Raw genomic sequence first — 10230 nt, 5'->3', positions numbered from 1 at the left:
AAAACAGTAGATAATAAAGTATGGAGCAATCAAAAATTATAGATACGTTGGAGACGTATCAGGCATCCCCAAGCTTAATTCTTGCTCGTCCTCGAGTAGGCAAATGATAAAAAGAGAATTTTTGATGCGGAGTGCTACTTCGCATAATTTCAATGTAAATCTTCTTAATTATGGTATGAATATTCAGATTAAAAAGATTCAAGACAAAAGTTTATATTGACATGAAAATAATAATACTTCAAGCATACTAACAAAGCAATTATGTCTTCTCAAAATAACATGGCCAAAGAAAGTTATCCCTACAAAATCATTATAGTCTGGCTATGCTCCATCTTCACCACACAAAGTATTTAAATCATGCACAACCCCGATGACAAGCCAAGCAATTGTTTCATACTCTAACTTTTTCAAAACTTTTTCAATCTTCACGCAATACATGAGCGTGAGCCATGGATATAGCACTATAGGTGGAATAGAATGGTGGTTGTGGAGAAGACAAAAAGGAGGGGAAGATAGTCTCACATCAACTAGGCGATATCAACGGGCTATGGAGATGCCCATCAATAGATATCAATGTGAGTGAGTAGGGATTGCCATGCAACGGATGCACTAGAGCTATAAGTATATGAAAGCTCAAAAAGAAACTAAGTGGGTGTGCATCCAACTTGCTTGCTCACGAAGACCTAGGGCAATTTGAGGAAGCCCATCATTGGAATATACAAGCCAAGTTCTATAATGTAAAATTCCCACTAGTATATGAAAGTGACAACATATGAGACTCTCTATATGAAGAACATGGTGCTACTTTGAAGCACAATATATGAGACTTGCTATATCATGGTGCTACTTTGAAGCACAAGTGTGGAAAAAGGATAGTAGCATTACCCCTTTTTTTGGGCCTTCTTTTTTTGGCCTTTCTCTTTTTTTATTGGGACAATGCTCTATTGAATGATGATCATCACACTTTTATTTATTTACAACTCAATGATTACAACTCGATTCTAAAACAAAGTATGACTCTATATGGATGCCTCCGGCGGTGTACCGGGATATGCAATGAATCAAGAGTGACAAGTATGAAGAAATTATGAACGGTGGCTTTGCCACAAATACTATGTCAACTACATGATCATGCTAAGCAATATGACAATGATGAATGTGTCATGATGAACTAGATGGTGGAAAGTTGCATGGCAATATATCTCGGAATGGCTATGGAAATGCCATAATAGGTAGGTATGGTGGCTGTTTTGAGGAAGGTATATGGTAGGTGTATGATACCGGCGAAAGGGGCGCGGTATTAGAGAGGCTAGCAAAGGTGGAAGGGTGAGAGTGCGTATAATCCATGGACTCAACATTAGTCATAAAGAACTCATATACTTATTGCAAAAATCTAGAAGTTATCCAAAGCCAAGTATTACGCGCATGCTCCTAGGGGGATAGAATTGGTAGGAAAAGACCATCGCTCGTCCCCGACCGCCACTTCATAAGAAGACAATCCAATAAATAAATCATGCTCCACTTCTGTTACATAACGGTTCACCATACGCATGCTACTGGGAATTACAAACCTTAACACAAGTATTCTTTTAAATTCACAACTACTCAACTAGCATGACTTTAATATTATCACCTCCATATCTCAAAACAATTATCATGCTTCAATCTTTTCTTAGTATTCAACACACTCAAAATAAAGTTTCACAAATCTTGAATACCAAGCATATTATTATTAAGCAAATTACCATGCTATTAAGAGACTCTCAAAATAATGTAAGTGAAGCATGAGAGATCAATAGTTTCTTTAAAACAAATCCACCACCGTGCTCTAAAAGATCTAAGTGAAGCACATAGAGGAATTATAACACTCAAAATATAAGTGAAGCACATAGAGCAAAACTACTATCTGAGCTCAAAAGATAAGTGAAGCACATAGAGCAAAATACAAGATATAAGTGAAGCACATAGAGTATTCTATCAAATTTTAATTCATGTATGGCTCTCTCAAAAGGTGTGTACAGCAAGGATGATTGTGGCATACTAAGACACAAAGACACAAATAATACAAGATGCTCCAAGCAAAACACATATCATGTTGGTGAATAAAAATATAGCTCCAAGTAAATTACCGATGGAAGTGGACGAAAGAGGGGATGCCTTCCGGGGCATCCCCAAGCTTTGACTTTTTGGTGTCCTTGGATTATCTTGGGGTGCCATGGGCATCCCCAAGCTTAGGCTCTTGCCACTCCTTGTTCCATGTCCATCAAAAGAATTCACCCAAAACTTGAAAACTTCACAACACAAAACTCAAAATAGAAAACTCGTGAGCTCCGTTAGCGAAAGAAAACAAAAGACCACTTCAAGGTACTGTAATGAACTCATTCTTTATTTATATTGGTGTTAAACCTACTGTATTCCAACTTCTCTATGGATTATAAACTATTTTACTAAGCCATAGATTCATCAAAATAAGCAAACAACACACGAAAAACAGAATCTGTCAAAAACAGAACAGTCTGTAGTAATCTGTAGCTAGCGCAAGATCTGGAACCCCAAAAATTCTAAAATAAATTGGACGTGAGGAATTTATCTATTAATCATCTGCAAAAAGATAACTAAATAGCACTCTTCAAATAAAAATGACAGCAGTTCTCGTGAGCGCTAAAGTTTCTGTTTTTTACAGCAAGTTCAACAAGACTTTCCCCAAGTCTTCCCAACGGTTCTACTTGGCACAAACACTAATTAAACACAAAAAAACACAACCAAAACAGAGGCTAAATAATTTATTTATTACTAAACAGGAGCAAAAGCAAGGAATAAAAATAAAATTGGGTTGCCTCCCAACAAGCGCTATCGTTTAACGCCCCTAGCTAGGCATAAAAGCGAGGATAGATCTAGGTATTGCCATCTTTGGTAGGCAATTCTTCAATTAGGCATCTACCATCTTTAGGAATTTCTTTTTATTAATTATCAAACTTTTAGGCACAAGATCGAAAAATTCATTTGTAATAAATGGTTCCTTAATGATAGCAAAAAGATTGGGATGAATACTTATAGATTTAAGATCCGCAGTTTCCTTACTAGATGATTCACCCTTATTTTTAGGAACATACATAAGCTTGGCAATTTTAGTAGGAGGACTTGGAGTATTCTTTTGAAGAAAAAGCGGTTCCCAAGTTTGTAATGATACCCTCAAGTTTATCAATTCTAGTAGAATCTAAGTTTATCTTCTCATTAACTATGGGTTCCTTTTCCTTAATATTTTTCAAAGTCATTCCTACCTTAGATCCATATTGAGTAATTTGATTGTGGATCTTTTTATCTAGATTTTCAATTAATTCAATAGTAGCAACTTTATTTTCAATAATTTCAAGTCTTTGCATAACATGCTCCAAAGTTAACATGGTTCCATTAACCAAAAGAGGTGGTGAGCCAAATAAATCTAACATAGCATTATAAGAATCAAAAGTATGGCTACCCAAGAAGTTCCCTCCGGTAATGGTATCGAGGATATATCTATACCAAGGATTAACACCTACATAAAAATTGCGAAGAAGAACTAAGGTAGATTGCTTCCTGGTAGATCTATTTTGAGCATTGCAATTCTATACCAAGCATCTTTTAGATTTTCTCCTCCCTTTGTTTAAAATTTAGAACTTCACTCTCGGGAGACAACAGAGAAGATACGAGACTAGACATGATGACAAGCAAACGCGAGCAAACAAAAGGCAAATAGAGAGGGAGGATAGAGAGAGAGAGGGCGAATAAAACGGCAAGGGTGAATTGGGGGGAGAGGAAAACGAGAGGCAAATGGCAAATAATGTAATGCGAGAGATAGGGATTGTGATGGGTACTTGGTATGTTGACTTTTTGCGTAGACTCCCCGGCAACGGCGCCAGAAATTCCTTCTTGCTACGTCTTGAGCTTGCGTTGGTTTCCCCGAAGAGGAAAGGGAATGATGCAGCAGTAGCGTAAGTATTTCCCTCAGTTTTGAGAACCAAGGTATCAATCCAGTAGGAGGCCACGCTCAAGTCCCTCGTACCTGCACAAAACGATAGCTACTCGCAACCAACGCGATTAGGGGTTGTCAATCCCTTCACGGTCACTTACGAGAGTGAGATCTGATAGATATAATATTTTTGGTATTTTTGGTATAAAGATGCAAAGTAAAAAGTAAAAGCAAAGTAAAAAGCAAAGCAAGATTAAAGTGATGGAGATTGATATGATGAGAATAGACCCGGGGGCCATAGGTTTCACTAGTGGCTTCTCTCAAGAGCATAAGTATTCTACGGTGGGTGAACAAATTACTGTTGAGCAATTGACAGAATTGAGCATAGTTATGAGAATATCTAGGCATGATCATGTATATAGGCATCACGTCCGTGACACGTTTGCGTGTATGATTAGTGTACGATTAAATCGGGGGCGTCACATCTACATTGTACCTTTTGTCATCGGTATGTTACTTGCCCAAGATTTGATCATCGGTATCTCAATAGCTAGTTCAATCTCGTTACCGGCAAGTCTCTTTACTCGTTCCGTAATGCTACATCCCATAACTAACTCATTAGCTACATTGCTTGCAAGGGTTATAGTGATGTACATTACCAGGAGAGCCCAAAGATACCTCTCCGACAATCGGAGTGACAAATCCTAATCTTGATCCATTCCAACTCAACAAACACCATCGACGACACCTGTAGAGCACCTTTATAATCACCCAATTATGTTGTGACGTTTTGTAGCACACAAAGTGTTCCTCCGGTATTCGGGAGTTGCATGATAGTCATAGGAACATGTATAATTATGGAGAAAAGCAATAGCAACAAACTAAACGATCATCGTACTAAGCTAACGGATGGGTCAAGTCAATCACATTATTCTCTAATGATGTGATCCCATTAATCAAATGACAACTTATGTCTATGGTTAGGAAACATAACCATCATTGATTCAACGAGCTAGTCAAGTAGAGACATACTAGTGACACTCTATTTGTCTATGTATTCACACATCTACTAAGCTTCTAGTTAATACAATTCTAGCATGAATAATAAACATTTATCATGATATAAGAAAATATAAATAACGTGCCTTGCTGCCCCTTCTGTCACTGGGTAAGGACACCGCAAGATCGAACCCAAAGCTAAGCACTTCTCCCATGGCAAGAACTACCAATCTAGTTGGCCAAACCAAATGGATAATTCAAAGAGACTTGCAAAGATAACCAATCATACATAAAAGAATTCAGAGAAGATTCAAATATTATTCATAGATAGACTTGATCATAAACCCACAATTCATCGGTCTCAACAAACACACCGCAAAAAGAAGATTACATCGAATAGATCTCCACAAGAGAGGGGGAGAACTTTGTATTGAGATTCAAAGAGAGAGAAGAAGCCATCTAGCTACTAACTATGGACCCGAAGGTCTGAGGTAAACTACTCACACTTCATCGGAGGGGCTAGGATGATGTAGAAGCCCTCCGTGATGACGGCCCTCTTCCGGCGGAGCTCCGGAACAGGCCCCAAGATGGGATCTCGTGGATACAGAAAGTTGCGGCGGTGGAATTAGGTTTTTGGCTCCTGTTCTGATCGTTTGGGGGTACGTGTGTATATATAGGAGGAAGAAGTACGCCTGGAGGAGCAACGAGGGGCCCACGAGGCAGGGGCGCGCCCTAGGGGGGGCCCACCCTCGTGACCGCCTCTTTTGTTCCTTGGAGCAGGGTCCAAGTCTCCTGGATCACGTTCGGTGAGAAAATCACGTTCCCGAAGATTTTATTCCATTTGGACTCCGTTTGATATTCCGTTTCTTCGAAACCCCTGTCGTCCCCTCCTCTACTGTGACTTGCTCCTTTTCTACCCAGAATCTACTGTAACGCCCTCGATGCGGCTATAGCTCCCACGTGTCGAGGCACGACTTAGAGACATAACCGCATTGAAAGCAATGTCGCAAGTCAGGCAATCATTACAACATCCCATGTAATACATAATAAAAGGGGGAGATAACATAGTTGGCTTACACTCGCCACGTCACATCAGAGTACATAAATAACATCCATCAAGCAAACACTCATGGCCCGACTACGGCGCCAAAATGGAAAAGAACCCAACATGCGACAAGGCCCTGAATCGAATCCCAACTAGGCATCACTACTGATCATCGGGAAAGGAAACATAATAATGCTGAGAGTCCTCGTCGAACTCGCACTTGAGCTCGTACTCGTCACCTGGAGCGGAATCACCTGGACCTGCATCTGGAATTATAGTATTTGTGAGCCACAAGGACTCAGCAATCTCGCACCCACACGATCAAGACTATTTAAGCTTATAGGACAGGATAAGGCAAGTATAGGTGGAGCTGCAGCAAGCGACTAGCATATATGCTGGCTAACTTATTCGCAAAGGAGAGCGAGAAGAGGAGGCAAAGCGCGAGCGAGAAACTAGAAGGAACAACCTGCGCAAGCATTACTCCAACACCGTGTCCACTTCCCGGACTCCGCCGAAAAGAGGCCATCACGGTAACACACTCAGTTGATTCATTTTAATTAATTAAGGTTTAAGTTGTCTACAACCGGATATTAACAAATTCCCATCTGCCCATAACCGCGGGCACGGCTTTCGAAAGTTCAATCCCTGCAGGGGAGTCCCAACTTAGCCCATGACAAGCTCTCACGGTCAACGAAGGAATAGACCTCCACCCGAGACACACCGATCAGACTCGGTAACCTGGTACAACAAGCCAATTTGACAGGTTAAAACAAGTCCAGCAACACCGCCCGAATGTGCCGACAAATCCCGATAGGAGCTGCACATATCTCTTTCTCAGGGCACACTCAGATGGTCTTAAGACGACGGGTAGCCAGCCCAGAGTTGCCCCTGGTAGGCCCCGGACATGCACTCGGTGACCAACACTCCAGAGGAGCACTGGCCCGGGGGGGGGTTAAAAATAAGATGACCCTTGAGTCTGCAGAACCCAAGGGAAAGAAAAGGCTAGGTGGCAAATGGTAAAACCAAGGTTGGGCATTGCTGGAAAAGCTTTAATCAAGGCGAAATATCAAGGGGTTCCCATTATAACCCAACCGCGTAAGGAACGCAAAAATCCGGGAACATAACACCGACATGACGGAAACTAGGGCGGCAAGAGTGGAACAAAACACTAGGCGAGAGGCCGAGCCTTCCACCTTTACCAAGTATATAGATGCATTAAGATAACATGGCAATATAATGATATCCCAACAAGTAAATAATGGGTTCCAACAAGGAACGGCCTCCAAACTTCACCTGCAACTAGCAACGCTATAAGAGGGGCTGAGCAAAGCGGTAACATAGCCAATCAACGGTTTGCTAGGACAAGGTGGGTTAGAGGTTCATGGCAATTGGGAGGCTGACAAGCAAAAGGTAGGCATCGTAGCATTGGCATAGCAAGAGCGAGCAAACTAGCATAGCAAAGATAGTAGTGATTTCGAGGGTATGATCATCTTGCCTGCACAGTTGTCAGAGTTGACTGGATCCTCACAAGCAAACTCAACGGGCTCCTCGGTAGCGAACTCGTCTCCCGGCTCTACCCAAACAAGACAAACAAGCAACAAGGATACACATCAACCACGTGCAAGCCAAGCAATATGATGAAAGATGATATGCTATGCGGGATGCGATGCGGGATGCAAAATGCAAGATATGACAGGAAATGCATGAACCTGGCCTCAACTTGGAATTCCAAGGGTGCCACTGGATAGAGGGGATGAAATCGCTTGAAAACGATATAAAGATCATTGGAATCGGAGTTACGGTTTGGAAATGGCAAGCGTTTTAAGATATGACACCGGTCTGCGATTTACAGCAAGTAGGCATCTAAATGCACAACGAAATGAACATGCTACAGCCACCAAACATGACAACAAAATACATGGCAGGGATGCCCACAAGATGCTTAACAAAAGACTAGCACTGAGCCACGGCCAATTCATCCATTAAGAGGTTCAAACAAGCATGGCAAAAACGCAAATGCAAAACAGATTCCAGACTTAGTGAAATTAACACTAGTCTGTAATTCAGATCACGATGCTCTCTTCGGAGCAGCAAAACAACATGGTACATGACCTGAACATGACAAGTAAGAACATGGCATGGAGCTACTAAACAAGCTTAACAAAAGTCCCAAAGTGACCTGGGGCCAAAAGGGATCACAAAATATATTAACGGGCACACGAACATAGCTAAAACACAATCAGTCAGAAGTGAAAACTGCTGAGATATAACTCACGAAGGCATGTAAACGAGCTCGATGCACTCACCACGGTGCAAGTCATGGCAAGGCAAGCATACAGCCATTAAGAAGGCACAAAATACAAGCTAGACATGGCAAGAACAATGGCATAGCATGCACGGATCAACTACAACAACGCCGGCAAAATCGCAAACGAGTTGACGATCTGCCCAGATTCACCACGAAGCAAAAGTAGAGCTCGATTGACTCAAGCTATGGTGCTCCATAATTGCAAATAAAGACATGGATGGATAGAGCATAACATGAATAGCAAAAGTCCCTTACTGATCATCCTCAAAAGAGGCACGGATCATTAGGAAACAAGCTGAACATATGGCATCATGAACTAAAATATCCCAGACTTAGTGAAACAACTAAGTCTCTGAAAACAGATTTCCCGGGTGCCTCTCTTTGCGAGCTTGCACAAGTCACCACACACATCCTAAAAATGCATGGGTTGCACCTCTGGAAAAAGACAAAATGCTTAACAAAACACATGAAGGACTCACAGGCATAGCATGCACACAATAATCATGACAAAAATGACAAAAGTCTAAGATGAACTAGCAGATCTGACAATTAACTCACGAAGCCTCCTTCTAACAGCATTTTGGGCATCAAGATGAACTCAAATGAAAATGATGCAATGGAATGAAATGATGTACTCATCGAGGCGAATATTTTGATATATTATATGCCCAAATCGGAGCTACGATGCAAAGTTACGGGGCCTCGAACAGGGCATCATGGACTGAAAAAGTTTAGGGACTTTGTGAAAAAAAACTACCCAGATCTAGGGTTTGACCGGTGGGCACGCGAACCGAGGCGAGGAGATCCGAGCTCGCCGGAGCCTTGCCGGACTTGACGCGGCACGCCGGCCGGAGGAGGAGGAGACGGCCGGGGCGGTGAGGGGCGCGGCCGGCCGGCGGGGGAGGCGGCGCGGGCGAGTGCGGCGGTGGCCGTGGCGGGCTCGCCCGCCGGAGTTGGAGCGGGGCGGCGGTGAGGCGCGTCGGCGGCGGGCGGCGATGGCGGCGTCGGCGCCGGAGTTGAGCGAGGCGGCGGCGGAAGGAGGCGCGGGGCACCAGGCGGCGGGGCGAGGCGGCTGGGCCGCGGGGGCTTCCCGCGGGCCTGGCGGGCCGGTCGGCGGCGATGTGGGCGCGAGGCGGCGGCGAATGGGCGCGTGCCACGTGGCGGCGGCGGGTGCAGCGGACACGTCCGTCGTGGACGAAATGTCCGGCGGCGCGCGGGATCGATCTTTTTTTTTAGAGCTAGGGTTCGAGGGGGAAGACGAGATCCGAAAATGGAGGGGGTATATATAGGCATAAGTAGGGCTAGGAGAGTCCAAATGAGGTGCGGTTTTCGCCCACGCGATCGTGATCGAACGCTCTAGGACATGGAGCAGAGTTTGGTGGGTTTTGGGCCAAATTTGGGGGGTGTTGGGCTGCAACACACACGAGGCCTTTTCGGTCCCTCGGTTAACCGTTGGAGTATCAAACGAAGTCCAAATGATACGAAACTTGACAGGCGGTCTACCGGTAGTAAACCAAGGCCGCTTGGCAAGTCTCGGTCCAATCCGGAAATGTTTAATCCCCACACACGAAAGAAAGGTAGAAATGACCACCGGAGGAGAACGAAGCGCCGGAATGCAAAACGGACAACGGGGAAAATGCTCGAATGCATGAGATGAACATGTATGCAAATGCAATGCACGATGACATGATATGAGATGCATGAAAAACGAAAACAACACACGGAGACAAAGACCCGAACCCGAGAAATAAATATAAGTTAACGCCGGAAACGGCAAGAGTTGGATACAAATATGGAAAGTATATCTGGGGCTTACAACACTCCACCACTACGAAAGATCTCGTCCCGAGATCTAGGACTGAAAGAACTCCGGGTACTCAGAACGGAGGTGATCCTCGCGTTCCCAGGTAGCTTCACGGTCGGAATGGT

Source organism: Triticum urartu, chromosome 5, assembly GCF_003073215.2.
Source record: "Triticum urartu cultivar G1812 chromosome 5, Tu2.1, whole genome shotgun sequence".
Classification (NCBI taxonomy): domain Eukaryota; kingdom Viridiplantae; phylum Streptophyta; class Magnoliopsida; order Poales; family Poaceae; genus Triticum; species Triticum urartu.
This window is presented reverse-complemented; position numbering follows the sequence as displayed.